The sequence below is a fragment of the Rhinoderma darwinii genome, unplaced genomic scaffold (genome assembly GCF_050947455.1).
Source record: "Rhinoderma darwinii isolate aRhiDar2 unplaced genomic scaffold, aRhiDar2.hap1 Scaffold_127, whole genome shotgun sequence".
NCBI classification, from domain to species: Eukaryota; Metazoa; Chordata; class Amphibia; order Anura; family Rhinodermatidae; genus Rhinoderma; species Rhinoderma darwinii.
In genome coordinates, this window is record NW_027461959.1 from 440782 (window position 1) to 463588 (window position 22807).

Here is a 22807-nt window from a genome sequence, read left to right on the forward strand (position 1 = left end):
ATAACCAAGAATGCAATGCAACACATCACTACATAACCAAGAATGCAATGCAACACATCACTACATAACCAAGAATGCAATGCAACACATAACTACATAACCAAGAATGCAATGCAACACATCACTACATAACCAAGAATGCAATGCAACACATCACTACATAACCAAGAATGCAATGCAACACATCACTACATAACCAAGAATGCAATGCAACACATCACTACATAACCAGCAATGCAATGCAACACATCACTACATAACCAAGAATGCAATGCAACACATCACTACATAACCAAGAATGCAATGCAACACATAACTACATAACCAGCAGCGCAATGCAACACATAACTACATAACCAAGAATGCAATGCAACACATCACTACATAACCAAGAATGCAATGCAACACATAACTACATAACCAAGAATGCAATGCAACACATCACTACATAACCAAGAATGCAATGCAACACATCACTACATAAAAAGCAATGCAATGCAACACATCACTACATAACCAAGAATGCAATGCAACACATCACTACATAACCAAGAATGCAATGCAACACATCACTACATAACCAAGAATGCAATGCAACACATAACTACATAACCAAGAATGCAATGCAACACATCACTACATAACCAAGAATGCAATGCAACACATAACTACATAACCAAGAATGCAATGCAACACATCACTACATAACCAAGAATGCAATGCAACACATCACTACATAACCAAGAATGCAATGCAACACATCACTACATAACCAAGAATGCAATGCAACACATCACTACATAACCAAGAATGCAATGCAACACATAACTACATAACCAAGAATGCAATGCAACACATCACTACATAACCAAGAATGCAATGCAACACATCACTACATAACCAAGAATGCAATGCAACACATCACTACATAACCAAGAATGCAATGCACCACATCACTACATAACCAGCAATGCAACACATCACTACATAACCAAGAATGCAATGCAACACATCACTACATAACCAAGAATGCAATGCAACACATCACTACATAACCAAGAATGCAATGCAACACATCACTACATAACCAAGAATGCAATGCAAGACATCACTACATAACCAAGAATGCAATGCAACACATCACTACATAACCAAGAATGCAATGCAACACATCACTACATAAAAAGCAATGCAATGCAACACATCACTACATAACCAAGAATGCAATGCAACACATCACTACATAACCAAGAATGCAATGCAACACATCACTACATAACCAAGAATGCAATGCAACACATCACTACATAACCAAGAATGCAATGCAACACATCACTACATAACCAAGAATGCAATGCAACACATCACTACATAACCAAGAATGCAATGCAACACATCACTACATAACCAGCAATGCAATGCAACACATCACTACATAACCAGCAATGCAATGCAACACATCACTACATAACCAGCAATGCAATGCAACACATCACTACATAACCAGCAACGCAATGCATCACATAACTACATAACCAAGAATGCAATGCAACACATCACTACATAACCAAGAATGTAATGCAACACTTCACTACATAACCAAGAATGCAATGCAACACATCACTACATAACCAAGAATGCAATGCAACACATCACTACATAACCAAGAATGCAATGCAACACATAACTACATAACCAAGAATGCAATGCAACACATCACTACATAACCAAGAATGCAATGTAACACATCACTACATAACAAAGAATGCAATGCAACACATCACTACATAACCAAGAATGCAATGCAACACATCACTACATAACCAGCAATGCAATGCAACACATCACTACATAACCAAGAATGCAATGCAACACATCACTACATAACCAAGAATGCAATGCAACACATAACTACATAACCAGCAGCGCAATGCAACACATAACTACATAACCAAGAATGCAATGCAACACATCACTACATAACCAAGAATGCAATGCAACACATAACTACATAACCAAGAATGCAATGCAACACATCACTACATAACCAAGAATGCAATGCAACACATCACTACAGAAAAAGCAATGCAATGCAACACATCACTACATAACCAAGAATGCAATGCAACACATCACTACATAACCAAGAATGCAATGCAACACATCACTACATAACCAAGAATGCAATGCAACACATAACTACATAACCAAGAATGCAATGCAACACATCACTACATAACCAAGAATGCAATGCAACACATAACTACATAACCAGCAGCGCAATGCAACACATAACTACATAACCAAGAATGCAATGCAACACATCACTACATAACCAAGAATGCAATGCAACACATCACTACATAACCAAGAATGCAATGCAACACATAACTACATAACCAAGAATGCAATGCAACACATCACTACATAACCAAGAATGCAATGCAACACATCACTACATAAAAAGCAATGCAATGCAACACATCACTACATAACCAAGAATGCAATGCAACACATCACTACATAACCAAGAATGCAATGCAACACATCACTACATAAAAAGCAATGCAATGCAACACATCACTACATAACCAAGAATGCAATGCAACACATCACTACATAACCAAGAATGCAATGCAACACATCACTACATAACCAAGAATGCAATGCAACACATAACTACATAACCAAGAATGCAATGCAACACATCACTACATAACCAAGAATGCAATGCAACACATAACTACATAACCAAGAATGCAATGCAACACATCACTACATAACCAAGAATGCAATGCAACACATCACTACATAACCAAGAATGCAATGCAACACATCACTACATAACCAAGAATGCAATGCAACACATAACTACATAACCAAGAATGCAATGCAACACATCACTACATAACCAAGAATGCAATGCAACACATCACTACATAACCAAGAATGCAATGCAACACATCACTACATAACCAAGAATGCAATGCACCACATCACTACATAACCAGCAATGCAACACATCACTACATAACCAAGAATGCAATGCAACACATCACTACATAACCAAGAATGCAATGCAACACATCACTACATAACCAAGAATGCAATGCAACACATCACTACATAACCAAGAATGCAATGCAAGACATCACTACATAACCAAGAATGCAATGCAACACATCACTACATAACCAAGAATGCAATGCAACACATCACTACATAAAAAGCAATGCAATGCAACACATCACTACATAACCAAGAATGCAATGCAACACATCACTACATAACCAAGAATGCAATGCAACACATCACTACATAACCAAGAATGCAATGCAACACATCACTACATAACCAAGAATGCAATGCAACACATCACTACATAACCAAGAATGCAATGCAACACATAACTACATAACCAAGAATGCAATGCAACACATCACTACATAACCAAGAATGCAATGCAACACATCACTACATAACCAAGAATGCAATGCAACACATCACTACATAACCAAGAATGCAATGCACCACATCACTACATAACCAGCAATGCAACACATCACTACATAACCAAGAATGCAATGCAACACATCACTACATAACCAAGAATGCAATGCAACACATCACTACATAACCAAGAATGCAATGCAACACATCACTACATAACCAAGAATGCAATGCAAGACATCACTACATAACCAAGAATGCAATGCAACACATCACTACATAACCAAGAATGCAATGCAACACATCACTACATAAAAAGCAATGCAATGCAACACATCACTACATAACCAAGAATGCAATGCAACACATCACTACATAACCAAGAATGCAATGCAACACATCACTACATAACCAAGAATGCAATGCAACACATCACTACATAACCAAGAATGCAATGCAACACATCACTACATAACCAAGAATGCAATGCAACACATCACTACATAACCAAGAATGCAATGCAACACATCACTACATAACCAGCAATGCAATGCAACACATCACTACATAACCAGCAATGCAATGCAACACATCACTACATAACCAGCAATGCAATGCAACACATCACTACATAACCAGCAACGCAATGCATCACATAACTACATAACCAAGAATGCAATGCAACACATCACTACATAACCAAGAATGTAATGCAACACTTCACTACATAACCAAGAATGCAATGCAACACATCACTACATAACCAAGAATGCAATGCAACACATCACTACATAACCAAGAATGCAATGCAACACATAACTACATAACCAAGAATGCAATGCAACACATCACTACATAACCAAGAATGCAATGTAACACATCACTACATAACAAAGAATGCAATGCAACACATCACTACATAACCAAGAATGCAATGCAACACATCACTACATAACCAGCAATGCAATGCAACACATCACTACATAACCAAGAATGCAATGCAACACATCACTACATAACCAAGAATGCAATGCAACACATAACTACATAACCAGCAGCGCAATGCAACACATAACTACATAACCAAGAATGCAATGCAACACATCACTACATAACCAAGAATGCAATGCAACACATAACTACATAACCAAGAATGCAATGCAACACATCACTACATAACCAAGAATGCAATGCAACACATCACTACATAAAAAGCAATGCAATGCAACACATCACTACATAACCAAGAATGCAATGCAACACATCACTACATAACCAAGAATGCAATGCAACACATCACTACATAACCAAGAATGCAATGCAACACATAACTACATAACCAAGAATGCAATGCAACACATCACTACATAACCAAGAATGCAATGCAACACATAACTACATAACCAGCAGCGCAATGCAACACATAACTACATAACCAAGAATGCAATGCAACACATCACTACATAACCAAGAATGCAATGCAACACATCACTACATAACCAAGAATGCAATGCAACACATAACTACATAACCAAGAATGCAATGCAACACATCACTACATAACCAAGAATGCAATGCAACACATCACTACATAAAAAGCAATGCAATGCAACACATCACTACATAACCAAGAATGCAATGCAACACATCACTACATAACCAAGAATGCAATGCAACACATCACTACATAAAAAGCAATGCAATGCAACACATCACTACATAACCAAGAATGCAATGCAACACATCACTACATAACCAAGAATGCAATGCAACACATCACTACATAACCAAGAATGCAATGCAACACATAACTACATAACCAAGAATGCAATGCAACACATCACTACATAACCAAGAATGCAATGCAACACATAACTACATAACCAAGAATGCAATGCAACACATCACTACATAACCAAGAATGCAATGCAACACATCACTACATAACCAAGAATGCAATGCAACACATCACTACATAACCAAGAATGCAATGCAACACATAACTACATAACCAAGAATGCAATGCAACACATCACTACATAACCAAGAATGCAATGCAACACATCACTACATAACCAAGAATGCAATGCAACACATCACTACATAACCAAGAATGCAATGCACCACATCACTACATAACCAGCAATGCAACACATCACTACATAACCAAGAATGCAATGCAACACATCACTACATAACCAAGAATGCAATGCAACACATCACTACATAACCAAGAATGCAATGCAACACATCACTACATAACCAAGAATGCAATGCAAGACATCACTACATAACCAAGAATGCAATGCAACACATCACTACATAACCAAGAATGCAATGCAACACATCACTACATAAAAAGCAATGCAATGCAACACATCACTACATAACCAAGAATGCAATGCAACACATCACTACATAACCAAGAATGCAATGCAACACATCACTACATAACCAAGAATGCAATGCAACACATCACTACATAACCAAGAATGCAATGCAACACATCACTACATAACCAAGAATGCAATGCAACACATCACTACATAACCAGCAATGCAATGCAACACATCACTACATAACCAAGAATGCAATGCAACACATAACTACATAACCAAGAATGCAATGCAACACATCACTACATAACCAAGAATGCAATGCAACACATCACTACATAAAAAGCAATGCAATGCAACACATCACTACATAACCAAGAATGCAATGCAACACATCACTACATAACCAAGAATGCAATGCAACACATCACTACATAAAAAGCAATGCAATGCAACACATCACTACATAACCAAGAATGCAATGCAACACATCACTACATAACCAAGAATGCAATGCAACACATCACTACATAACCAAGAATGCAATGCAACACATAACTACATAACCAAGAATGCAATGCAACACATCACTACATAACCAAGAATGCAATGCAACACATAACTACATAACCAAGAATGCAATGCAACACATCACTACATAACCAAGAATGCAATGCAACACATCACTACATAACCAAGAATGCAATGCAACACATCACTACATAACCAAGAATGCAATGCAACACATCACTACATAACCAAGAATGCAATGCAACACATAACTACATAACCAAGAATGCAATGCAACACATCACTACATAACCAAGAATGCAATGCAACACATCACTACATAACCAAGAATGCAATGCAACACATCACTACATAACCAAGAATGCAATGCAACACATAACTACATAACCAAGAATGCAATGCAACACATCACTACATAACCAAGAATGCAATGCAACACATCACTACATAACCAAGAATGCAATGCACCACATCACTACATAACCAGCAATGCAACACATCACTACATAACCAAGAATGCAATGCAACACATCACTACATAACCAAGAATGCAATGCAACACATCACTACATAACCAAGAATGCAATGCAACACATAACTACATAACCAAGAATGCAATGCAACACATCACTACATAACCAAGAATGCAATGCAACACATAACTACATAACCAAGAATGCAATGCAACACATCACTACATAACCAAGAATGCAATGCAACACATCACTACATAAAAAGCAATGCAATGCAACACATCACTACATAACCAAGAATGCAATGCAACACATCACTACATAACCAAGAATGCAATGCAACACATCACTACATAACCAAGAATGCAATGCAACACATAACTACATAACCAAGAATGCAATGCAACACATCACTACATAACCAAGAATGCAATGCAACACATAACTACATAACCAAGAATGCAATGCAACACATCACTACATAACCAAGAATGCAATGCAACACATCACTACATAACCAAGAATGCAATGCAACACATCACTACATAACCAAGAATGCAATGCAACACATCACTACATAACCAAGAATGCAATGCAACACATCACTACATAACCAAGAATGCAATGCAACACATCACCACATAACCAAGAATGCAATGCAACACATAACTACATAACCCAGAATGCAATGCAACACATAACTACATAACCAAGAATGCAATGCAACACATCACTACATAACCAAGAATGCAATGCAACACATCACTACATAACCAAGAATGCAATGCAACACATCACTACATAACCAAGAATGCAATGCACCACATCACTACATAACCAGCAATGCAACACATCACTACATAACCAAGAATGCAATGCAACACATCACTACATAACCAAGAATGCAATGCAACACATCACTACATAACCAAGAATGCAATGCAACACATCACTACATAACCAAGAATGCAATGCAAGACATCACTACATAACCAAGAATGCAATGCAACACATCACTACATAACCAAGAATGCAATGCAACACATCACTACATAAAAAGCAATGCAATGCAACACATCACTACATAACCAAGAATGCAATGCAACACATCACTACATAACCAAGAATGCAATGCAACACATCACTACATAACCAAGAATGCAATGCAACACATCACTACATAACCAAGAATGCAATGCAACACATCACTACATAACCAAGAATGCAATGCAACACATCACTACATAACCAAGAATGCAATGCAACACATCACTACATAACCAAGAATGCAATGCAACACATCACCACATAACCAAGAATGCAATGCAACACATAACTACATAACCCAGAATGCAATGCAACACATAACTACATAACCAAGAATGCAATGCAACACATCACTACATAACCAAGAATGCAATGCAACACATCACTACATAACCAAGAATGCAATGCAACACATCACTACATAACCAGCAATGCAATGCAACACATAACTACATAACCAAGAATGCAATGCAACACATCACTACATAACCAAGAATGCAATGCAACACATCACTACATAACCAAGAATGCAATGCAACACATCACTACATAACCAAGAATGCAATGCAACACATCACTACATAACCAAGAATGCAATGCAACACATCACTACATAACCAAGAATGCAATGCAACACATAACTACATAACCAAGAATGCAATGCAACACATCACTACATAACCAAGAATGCAATGCAACACATCACTACATAAAAAGCAATGCAATGCAACACATCACTACATAACCAAGAATGCAATGCAACACATCACTACATAACCAAGAATGCAATGCAACACATCACTACATAACCAAGAATGCAATGCAACACATAACTACATAACCAAGAATGCAATGCAACACATCACTACATAACCAAGAATGCAATGCAACACATAACTACATAACCAAGAATGCAATGCAACACATCACTACATAACCAAGAATGCAATGCAACACATCACTACATAACCAAGAATGCAATGCAACACATCACTACATAACCAAGAATGCAATGCAACACATCACTACATAACCAAGAATGCAATGCAACACATAACTACATAACCAAGAATGCAATGCAACACATCACTACATAACCAAGAATGCAATGCAACACATCACTACATAACCAAGAATGCAATGCAACACATCACTACATAACCAAGAATGCAATGCACCACATCACTACATAACCAGCAATGCAACACATCACTACATAACCAAGAATGCAATGCAACACATCACTACATAACCAAGAATGCAATGCAACACATCACTACATAACCAAGAATGCAATGCAACACATCACTACATAACCAAGAATGCAATGCAACACATCACCACATAACCAAGAATGCAATGCAACACATAACTACATAACCCAGAATGCAATGCAACACATAACTACATAACCAAGAATGCAATGCAACACATCACTACATAACCAAGAATGCAATGCAACACATCACTACATAACCAAGAATGCAATGCAACACATCACTACATAACCAGCAATGCAATGCAACACATAACTACATAACCAAGAATGCAATGCAACACATCACTACATAACCAAGAATGCAATGCAACACATCACTACATAACCAAGAATGCAATGCAACACATCACTACATAACCAAGAATGCAATGCAACACATCACTACATAACCAAGAATGCAATGCAACACATCACTACATAACCAAGAATGCAATGCAACACATAACTACATAACCAAGAATGCAATGCAACACATCACTACATAACCAAGAATGCAATGCAACACATCACTACATAACCAAGAATGCAATGCAACACATCACTACATAACCAAGAATGCAATGCAACACATCACTACATAACCAGCAATGCAATGCAACACATCACTACATAACCAAGAATGCAATGCAACACATCACTACATAACCAAGAATGCAATGCAACACATAACTACATAACCAGCAGCGCAATGCAACACATAACTACATAACCAAGAATGCAATGCAACACATCACTACATAACCAAGAATGCAATGCAACACATAACTACATAACCAAGAATGCAATGCAACACATCACTACATAACCAAGAATGCAATGCAACACATCACTACATAAAAAGCAATGCAATGCAACACATCACTACATAACCAAGAATGCAATGCAACACATCACTACATAACCAAGAATGCAATGCAACACATCACTACATAACCAAGAATGCAATGCAACACATAACTACATAACCAAGAATGCAATGCAACACATCACTACATAACCAAGAATGCAATGCAACACATCACTACATAACCAAGAATGCAATGCAACACATAACTACATAACCAAGAATGCAATGCAACACATCACTACATAACCAAGAATGCAATGCAACACATCACTACATAACCAAGAATGCAATGCAACACATCACTACATAACCAAGAATGCAATGCAACACATCACTACATAACCAAGAATGCAATGCAACACATAACTACATAACCAAGAATGCAATGCAACACATCACTACATAACCAAGAATGCAATGCAACACATCACTACATAACCAAGAATGCAATGCAACACATCACTACATAACCAAGAATGCAATGCAACACATCACTACATAACCAAGAATGCAATGCAACACATCACTACATAACCAAGAATGCAATGCAACACATCACTACATAACCAAGAATGCAATGCAACACATAACTACATAACCAAGAATGCAATGCAACACATCACTACATAACCAAGAATGCAATGCAACACATCACTACATAACCAAGAATGCAATGCAACACATCACTACATAACCAAGAATGCAATGCACCACATCACTACATAACCAGCAATGCAACACATCACTACATAACCAAGAATGCAATGCAACACATCACTACATAACCAAGAATGCAATGCAACACATCACTACATAACCAAGAATGCAATGCAACACATCACTACATAACCAAGAATGCAATGCAAGACATCACTACATAACCAAGAATGCAATGCAACACATCACTACATAACCAAGAATGCAATGCAACACATCACTACATAAAAAGCAATGCAATGCAACACATCACTACATAACCAAGAATGCAATGCAACACATCACTACATAACCAAGAATGCAATGCAACACATCACTACATAACCAAGAATGCAATGCAACACATCACTACATAACCAAGAATGCAATGCAACACATCACTACATAACCAAGAATGCAATGCAACACATCACTACATAACCAGCAATGCAATGCAACACATCACTACATAACCAAGAATGCAATGCAACACATAACTACATAACCAAGAATGCAATGCAACACATCACTACATAACCAAGAATGCAATGCAACACATCACTACATAAAAAGCAATGCAATGCAACACATCACTACATAACCAAGAATGCAATGCAACACATCACTACATAACCAAGAATGCAATGCAACACATCACTACATAAAAAGCAATGCAATGCAACACATCACTACATAACCAAGAATGCAATGCAACACATAACTACATAACCAAGAATGCAATGCAACACATCACTACATAACCAAGAATGCAATGCAACACATAACTACATAACCAAGAATGCAATGCAACACATCACTACATAACCAAGAATGCAATGCAACACATCACTACATAACCAAGAATGCAATGCAACACATCACTACATAACCAAGAATGCAATGCAACACATCACTACATAACCAAGAATGCAATGCAACACATAACTACATAACCAAGAATGCAATGCAACACATCACTACATAACCAAGAATGCAATGCAACACATCACTACATAACCAAGAATGCAATGCAACACATCACTACATAACCAAGAATGCAATGCAACACATAACTACATAACCAAGAATGCAATGCAACACATCACTACATAACCAAGAATGCAATGCAACACATCACTACATAACCAAGAATGCAATGCACCACATCACTACATAACCAGCAATGCAACACATCACTACATAACCAAGAATGCAATGCAACACATCACTACATAACCAAGAATGCAATGCAACACATCACTACATAACCAAGAATGCAATGCAACACATAACTACATAACCAAGAATGCAATGCAACACATCACTACATAACCAAGAATGCAATGCAACACATCACTACATAACCAAGAATGCAATGCAACACATCACTACATAACCAGCAATGCAATGCAACACATCACTACATAACCAAGAATGCAATGCAACACATCACTACATAACAAAGAATGCAATGCAACACATCACTACATAACCAAGAATGCAATGCAACACATCACTACATAACCAAGAATGCAATGCAACACATCACTACATAACCAAGAATGCAATGCAACACATCACTACATAACCAAGAATGCAATGCAACACATCACTACATAAAAAGCAATGCAATGCAACACATCACTACATAACCAAGAATGCAATGCAACACATCACTACATAACCAAGAATGCAATGCAACACATCACTACATAAAAAGCAATGCAATGCAACACATCACTACATAACCAAGAATGCAATGCAACACATCACTACATAACCAAGAATGCAATGCAACACATCACTACATAACCAAGAATGCAATGCAACACATCACTACATAACCAAGAATGCAATGCAACACATCACTACATAACCAAGAATGCAATGCAACACATCACTACATAACCAAGAATGCAATGCAACACATCACTACATAACCAAGAATGCAATGCAACACATCACTACATAACCAAGAATGCAATGCAACACATCACCACATAACCAAGAATGCAATGCAACACATAACTACATAACCCAGAATGCAATGCAACACATAACTACATAACCAAGAATGCAATGCAACACATCACTACATAACCAAGAATGCAATGCAACACATCACTACATAACCAAGAATGCAATGCAACACATCACTACATAACCAGCAATGCAATGCAACACATAACTACATAACCAAGAATGCAATGCAACACATCACTACATAACCAAGAATGCAATGCAACACATCACTACATAACCAAGAATGCAATGCAACACATCACTACATAACCAAGAATGCAATGCAACACATCACTACATAACCAAGAATGCAATGCAACACATCACTACATAACCAAGAATGCAATGCAACACATAACTACATAACCAAGAATGCAATGCAACACATCACTACATAACCAAGAATGCAATGCAACACATCACTACATAACCAAGAATGCAATGCAACACATCACTACATAACCAAGAATGCGATGCAACACATCACTACATAACCAGCAATGCAATGCAACACATCACTACATAACCAAGAATGCAATGCAACACATCACTACATAACCAAGAATGCAATGCAACACATAACTACATAACCAGCAGCGCAATGCAACACATAACTACATAACCAAGAATGCAATGCAACACATCACTACATAACCAAGAATGCAATGCAACACATCACTACATAACCAAGAATGCAATGCAACACATAACTACATAACCAAGAATGCAATGGCAACACATCACTACATAACCAAGAATGCAATGCAACACATCACTACATAAAAAGCAATGCAATGCAACACATCACTACATAACCAAGAATGCAATGCAACACATCACTACATAACCAAGAATGCAATGCAACACATCACTACATAACCAAGAATGCAATGCAACACATAACTACATAACCAAGAATGCAATGCAACACATCACTACATAACCAAGAATGCAATGCAACACATAACTACATAACCAAGAATGCAATGCAACACATCACTACATAACCAAGAATGCAATGCAACACATCACTACATAACCAAGAATGCAATGCAACACATCACTACATAACCAAGAATGCAATGCAACACATCACTACATAACCAAGAATGCAATGCAACACATAACTACATAACCAAGAATGCAATGCAACACATCACTACATAACCAAGAATGCAATGCAACACATCACTACATAACCAAGAATGCAATGCAACACATCACTACATAACCAAGAATGCAATGCACCACATCACTACATAACCAGCAATGCAACACATCACTACATAACCAAGAATGCAATGCAACACATCACTACATAACCAAGAATGCAATGCAACACATCACTACATAACCAAGAATGCAATGCAACACATCACTACATAACCAAGAATGCAATGCAAGACATCACTACATAACCAAGAATGCAATGCAACACATCACTACATAACCAAGAATGCAATGCAACACATCACTACATAAAAAGCAATGCAATGCAACACATCACTACATAACCAAGAATGCAATGCAACACATCACTACATAACCAAGAATGCAATGCAACACATCACTACATAACCAAGAATGCAATGCAACACATCACTACATAACCAAGAATGCAATGCAACACATCACTACATAACCAAGAATGCAATGCAACACATCACTACATAACCAAGAATGCAATGCAACACATCACTACATAACCAAGAATGCAATGCAACACATCACCACATAACCAAGAATGCAATGCAACACATAACTACATAACCCAGAATGCAATGCAACACATAACTACATAACCAAGAATGCAATGCAACACATCACTACATAACCAAGAATGCAATGCAACACATCACTACATAACCAAGAATGCAATGCAACACATCACTACATAACCAGCAATGCAATGCAACACATAACTACATAACCAAGAATGCAATGCAACACATCACTACATAACCAAGAATGCAATGCAACACATCACTACATAACCAAGAATGCAATGCAACACATCACTACATAACCAAGAATGCAATGCAACACATCACTACATAACCAAGAATGCAATGCAACACATCACTACATAACCAAGAATGCAATGCAACACATAACTACATAACCAAGAATGCAATGCAACACATCACTACATAACCAAGAATGCAATGCAACACATAACTACATAACCAAGAATGCAATGCAACACATCACTACATAACCAAGAATGCAATGCAACACATCACTACATAAAAAGCAATGCAATGCAACACATCACTACATAACCAAGAATGCAATGCAACACATCACTACATAACCAAGAATGCAATGCAACACATCACTACATAACCAAGAATGCAATGCAACACATAACTACATAACCAAGAATGCAATGCAACACATCACTACATAACCAAGAATGCAATGCAACACATAACTACATAACCAAGAATGCAATGCAACACATCACTACATAACCAAGAATGCAATGCAACACATCACTACATAACCAAGAATGCAATGCAACACATCACTACATAACCAAGAATGCAATGCAACACATCACTACATAACCAAGAATGCAATGCAACACATCACTACATAACCAAGAATGCAATGCAACACATCACTACATAACCAAGAATGCAATGCAACACATCACTACATAACCAAGAATGCAATGCAACACATCACTACATAACCAAGAATGCAATGCACCACATCACTACATAACCAGCAATGCAACACATCACTACATAACCAAGAATGCAATGCAACACATCACTACATAACCAAGAATGCAATGCAACACATCACTACATAACCAAGAATGCAATGCAACACATCACTACATAACCAAGAATGCAATGCAACACATCACCACATAACCAAGAATGCAATGCAACACATAACTACATAACCCAGAATGCAATGCAACACATAACTACATAACCAAGAATGCAATGCAACACATCACTACATAACCAAGAATGCAATGCAACACATCACTACATAACCAAGAATGCAATGCAACACATCACTACATAACCAAGAATGCAATGCACCACATCACTACATAACCAGCAATGCAACACATCACTACATAACCAAGAATGCAATGCAACACATCACTACATAACCAAGAATGCAATGCAACACATCACTACATAACCAAGAATGCAATGCAACACATCACTACATAACCAAGAATGCAATGCAACACATCACTACATAACCAAGAATGCAATGCAACACATCACTACATAACCAAGAATGCAATGCAACACATCACTACATAACCAAGAATGCAATGCAACACATCACTACATAACCAAGAATGCAATGCAACACATCACTACATAACCAAGAATGCAATGCAACACATCACTACATAACCAAGAATGCAATGCAACACATCACCACATAACCAAGAATGCAATGCAACACATAACTACATAACCCAGAATGCAATGCAACACATAACTACATAACCAAGAATGCAATGCAACACATCACTACATAACCAAGAATGCAATGCAACACATCACTACATAACCAAGAATGCAATGCAACACATCACTACATAACCAGCAATGCAATGCAACACATAACTACATAACCAAGAATGCAATGCAACACATCACTACATAACCAAGAATGCAATGCAACACATCACTACATAACCAAGAATGCAATGCAACACATCACTACATAACCAAGAATGCAATGCAACACATCACTACATAACCAAGAATGCAATGCAACACATCACTACATAACCAAGAATGCAATGCAACACATAACTACATAACCAAGAATGCAATGCAACACATCACTACATAACCAAGAATGCAATGCAACACATAACTACATAACCAAGAATGCAATGCAACACATCACTACATAACCAAGAATGCAATGCAACACATCACTACATAAAAAGCAATGCAATGCAACACATCACTACATAACCAAGAATGCAATGCAACACATCACTACATAACCAAGAATGCAATGCAACACATCACTACATAACCAAGAATGCAATGCAACACATAACTACATAACCAAGAATGCAATGCAACACATCACTACATAACCAAGAATGCAATGCAACACATAACTACATAACCAAGAATGCAATGCAACACATCACTACATAACCAAGAATGCAATGCAACACATCACTACATAACCAAGAATGCAATGCAACACATCACTACATAACCAAGAATGCAATGCAACACATCACTACATAACCAAGAATGCAATGCAACACATAACTACATAACCAAGAATGCAATGCAACACATCACTACATAACCAAGAATGCAATGCAACACATCACTACATAACCAAGAATGCAATGCAACACATCACTACATAACCAAGAATGCAATGCACCACATCACTACATAACCAGCAATGCAACACATCACTACATAACCAAGAATGCAATGCAACACATCACTACATAACCAAGAATGCAATGCAACACATCACTACATAACCAAGAATGCAATGCAACACATCACTACATAACCAAGAATGCAATGCAACACATCACCACATAACCAAGAATGCAATGCAACACATAACTACATAACCCAGAATGCAATGCAACACATAACTACATAACCAAGAATGCAATGCAACACATCACTACATAACCAAGAATGCAATGCAACACATCACTACATAACCAAGAATGCAATGCAACACATCACTACATAACCAGCAATGCAATGCAACACATAACTACATAACCAAGAATGCAATGCAACACATCACTACATAACCAAGAATGCAATGCAACACATCACTACATAACCAAGAATGCAATGCAACACATCACTACATAACCAAGAATGCAATGCAACACATCACTACATAACCAAGAATGCAATGCAACACATCACTACATAACCAAGAATGCAATGCAACACATAACTACATAACCAAGAATGCAATGCAACACATCACTACATAACCAAGAATGCAATGCAACACATCACTACATAACCAAGAATGCAATGCAACACATCACTACATAACCAAGAATGCAATGCAACACATCACTACATAACCAGCAATGCAATGCAACACATCACTACATAACCAAGAATGCAATGCAACACATCACTACATAACCAAGAATGCAATGCAACACATAACTACATAACCAGCAGCGCAATGCAACACATAACTACATAACCAAGAATGCAATGCAACACATCACTACATAACCAAGAATGCAATGCAACACATAACTACATAACCAAGAATGCAATGCAACACATCACTACATAACCAAGAATGCAATGCAACACATCACTACATAAAAAGCAATGCAATGCAACACATCACTACATAACCAAGAATGCAATGCAACACATCACTACATAACCAAGAATGCAATGCAACACATCACTACATAACCAAGAATGCAATGCAACACATAACTACATAACCAAGAATGCAATGCAACACATCACTACATAACCAAGAATGCAATGCAACACATAACTACATAACCAAGAATGCAATGCAACACATCACTACATAACCAAGAATGCAATGCAACACATCACTACATAACCAAGAATGCAATGCAACACATCACTACATAACCAAGAATGCAATGCAACACATCACTACATAACCAAGAATGCAATGCAACACATAACTACATAACCAAGAATGCAATGCAACACATCACTACATAACCAAGAATGCAATGCAACACATCACTACATAACCAAGAATGCAATGCAACACATCACTACATAACCAAGAATGCAATGCACCACATCACTACATAACCAGCAATGCAACACATCACTACATAACCAAGAATGCAATGCAACACATCACTACATAACCAAGAATGCAATGCAACACATCACTACATAACCAAGAATGCAATGCAACACATCACTACATAACCAAGAATGCAATGCAAGACATCACTACATAACCAAGAATGCAATGCAACACATCACTACATAACCAAGAATGCAATGCAACACATCACTACATAAAAAGCAATGCAATGCAACACATCACTACATAACCAAGAATGCAATGCAACACATCACTACATAACCAAGAATGCAATGCAACACATCACTACATAACCAAGAATGCAATGCAACACATCACTACATAACCAAGAATGCAATGCAACACATCACTACATAACCAAGAATGCAATGCAACACATCACTACATAACCAAGAATGCAATGCAACACATCACTACATAACCAGCAATGCAATGCAACACATCACTACATAACCAGCAATGCAATGCAACACATCACTACATAACCAGCAATGCAATGCAACACATCACTACATAACCAGCAACGCAATGCATCACATAACTACATAACCAAGAATGCAATGCAACACATCACTACATAACCAAGAATGTAATGCAACACTTCACTACATAACCAAGAATGCAATGCAACACATCACTACATAACCAGCAATGCAATGCAACACATCACTACATAACCAGCAATGCAATGCAACACATAACTACATAACCAGCAGCGCAATGCAACACATAACTACATAACCAAGAATGCAATGCAACACATCACTACATAACCAAGAATGCAATGCAACACATAACTACATAACCAAGAATGCAATGCAACACATCACTACATAACCAAGAATGCAATGCAACACATCACTACATAAAAAGCAATGCAATGCAACACATCACTACATAACCAAGAATGCAATGCAACACATCACTACATAACCAAGAATGCAATGCAACACATCACTACATAACCAAGAATGCAATGCAACACATAACTACATAACCAAGAATGCAATGCAACACATCACTACATAACCAAGAATGCAATGCAACACATAACTACATAACCAAGAATGCAATGCAACACATCACTACATAACCAAGAATGCAATGCAACACATCACTACATAACCAAGAATGCAATGCAACACATCACTACATAACCAAGAATGCAATGCAACACATCACTACATAACCAAGAATGCAATGCAACACATAACTACATAACCAAGAATGCAATGCAACACATCACTACATAACCAAGAATGCAATGCAACACATCACTACATAACCAAGAATGCAATGCAACACATCACTACATAACCAAGAATGCAATGCACCACATCACTACATAACCAGCAATGCAACACATCACTACATAACCAAGAATGCAATGCAACACATCACTACATAACCAAGAATGCAATGCAACACATCACTACATAACCAAGAATGCAATGCAACACATCACTACATAACCAAGAATGCAATGCAAGACATCACTACATAACCAAGAATGCAATGCAACACATCACTACATAACCAAGAATGCAATGCAACACATCACTACATAAAAAGCAATGCAATGCAACACATCACTACATAACCAAGAATGCAATGCAACACATCACTACATAACCAAGAATGCAATGCAACACATCACTACATAACCAAGAATGCAATGCAACACATCACTACATAACCAAGAATGCAATGCAACACATCACTACATAACCAAGAATGCAATGCAACACATCACTACATAACCAAGAATGCAATGCAACACATCACTACATAACCAGCAATGCAATGCAACACATCACTACATAACCAGCAATGCAATGCAACACATCACTACATAACCAGCAATGCAATGCAACACATCACTACATAACCAGCAACGCAATGCATCACATAACTACATAACCAAGAATGCAATGCAACACATCACTACATAACCAAGAATGTAATGCAACACTTCACTACATAACCAAGAATGCAATGCAACACATCACTACATAACCAAGAATGCAATGCAACACATCACTACATAACCAAGAATGCAATGCAACACATAACTACATAACCAAGAATGCAATGCAACACATCACTACATAACCAAGAATGCAATGTAACACATCACTACATAACAAAGAATGCAATGCAACACATCACTACATAACCAAGAATGCAATGCAACACATCACTACATAACCAGCAATGCAATGCAACACATCACTACATAACCAAGAATGCAATGCAACACATCACTACATAACCAAGAATGCAATGCAACACATAACTACATAACCAGCAGCGCAATGCAACACATAACTACATAACCAAGAATGCAATGCAACACATCACTACATAACCAAGAATGCAATGCAACACATAACTACATAACCAAGAATGCAATGCAACACATCACTACATAACCAAGAATGCAATGCAACACATCACTACATAAAAAGCAATGCAATGCAACACATCACTACATAACCAAGAATGCAATGCAACACATCACTACATAACCAAGAATGCAATGCAACACATCACTACATAACCAAGAATGCAATGCAACACATAACTACATAACCAAGAATGCAATGCAACACATCACTACATAACCAAGAATGCAATGCAACACATAACTACATAACCAGCAGCGCAATGCAACACATAACTACATAACCAAGAATGCAATGCAACACATCACTACATAACCAAGAATGCAATGCAACACATCACTACATAACCAAGAATGCAATGCAACACATAACTACATAACCAAGAATGCAATGCAACACATCACTACATAACCAAGAATGCAATGCAACACATCACTACATAAAAAGCAATGCAATGCAACACATCACTACATAACCAAGAATGCAATGCAACACATCACTACATAACCAAGAATGCAATGCAACACATCACTACATAAAAAGCAATGCAATGCAACACATCACTACATAACCAAGAATGCAATGCAACACATCACTACATAACCAAGAATGCAATGCAACACATCACTACATAACCAAGAATGCAATGCAACACATAACTACATAACCAAGAATGCAATGCAACACATCACTACATAACCAAGAATGCAATGCAACACATAACTACATAACCAAGAATGCAATGCAACACATCACTACATAACCAAGAATGCAATGCAACACATCACTACATAACCAAGAATGCAATGCAACACATCACTACATAACCAAGAATGCAATGCAACACATAACTACATAACCAAGAATGCAATGCAACACATCACTACATAACCAAGAATGCAATGCAACACATCACTACATAACCAAGAATGCAATGCAACACATCACTACATAACCAAGAATGCAATGCACCACATCACTACATAACCAGCAATGCAACACATCACTACATAACCAAGAATGCAATGCAACACATCACTACATAACCAAGAATGCAATGCAACACATCACTACATAACCAAGAATGCAATGCAACACATCACTACATAACCAAGAATGCAATGCAAGACATCACTACATAACCAAGAATGCAATGCAACACATCACTACATAACCAAGAATGCAATGCAACACATCACTACATAAAAAGCAATGCAATGCAACACATCACTACATAACCAAGAATGCAATGCAACACATCACTACATAACCAAGAATGCAATGCAACACATCACTACATAACCAAGAATGCAATGCAACACATCACTACATAACCAAGAATGCAATGCAACACATCACTACATAACCAAGAATGCAATGCAACACATCACTACATAACCAGCAATGCAATGCAACACATCACTACATAACCAAGAATGCAATGCAACACATAACTACATAACCAAGAATGCAATGCAACACATCACTACATAACCAAGAATGCAATGCAACACATCACTACATAAAAAGCAATGCAATGCAACACATCACTACATAACCAAGAATGCAATGCAACACATCACTACATAACCAAGAATGCAATGCAACACATCACTACATAAAAAGCAATGCAATGCAACACATCACTACATAACCAAGAATGCAATGCAACACATCACTACATAACCAAGAATGCAATGCAACACATCACTACATAACCAAGAATGCAATGCAACACATAACTACATAACCAAGAATGCAATGCAACACATCACTACATAACCAAGAATGCAATGCAACACATAACTACATAACCAAGAATGCAATGCAACACATCACTACATAACCAAGAATGCAATGCAACACATCACTACATAACC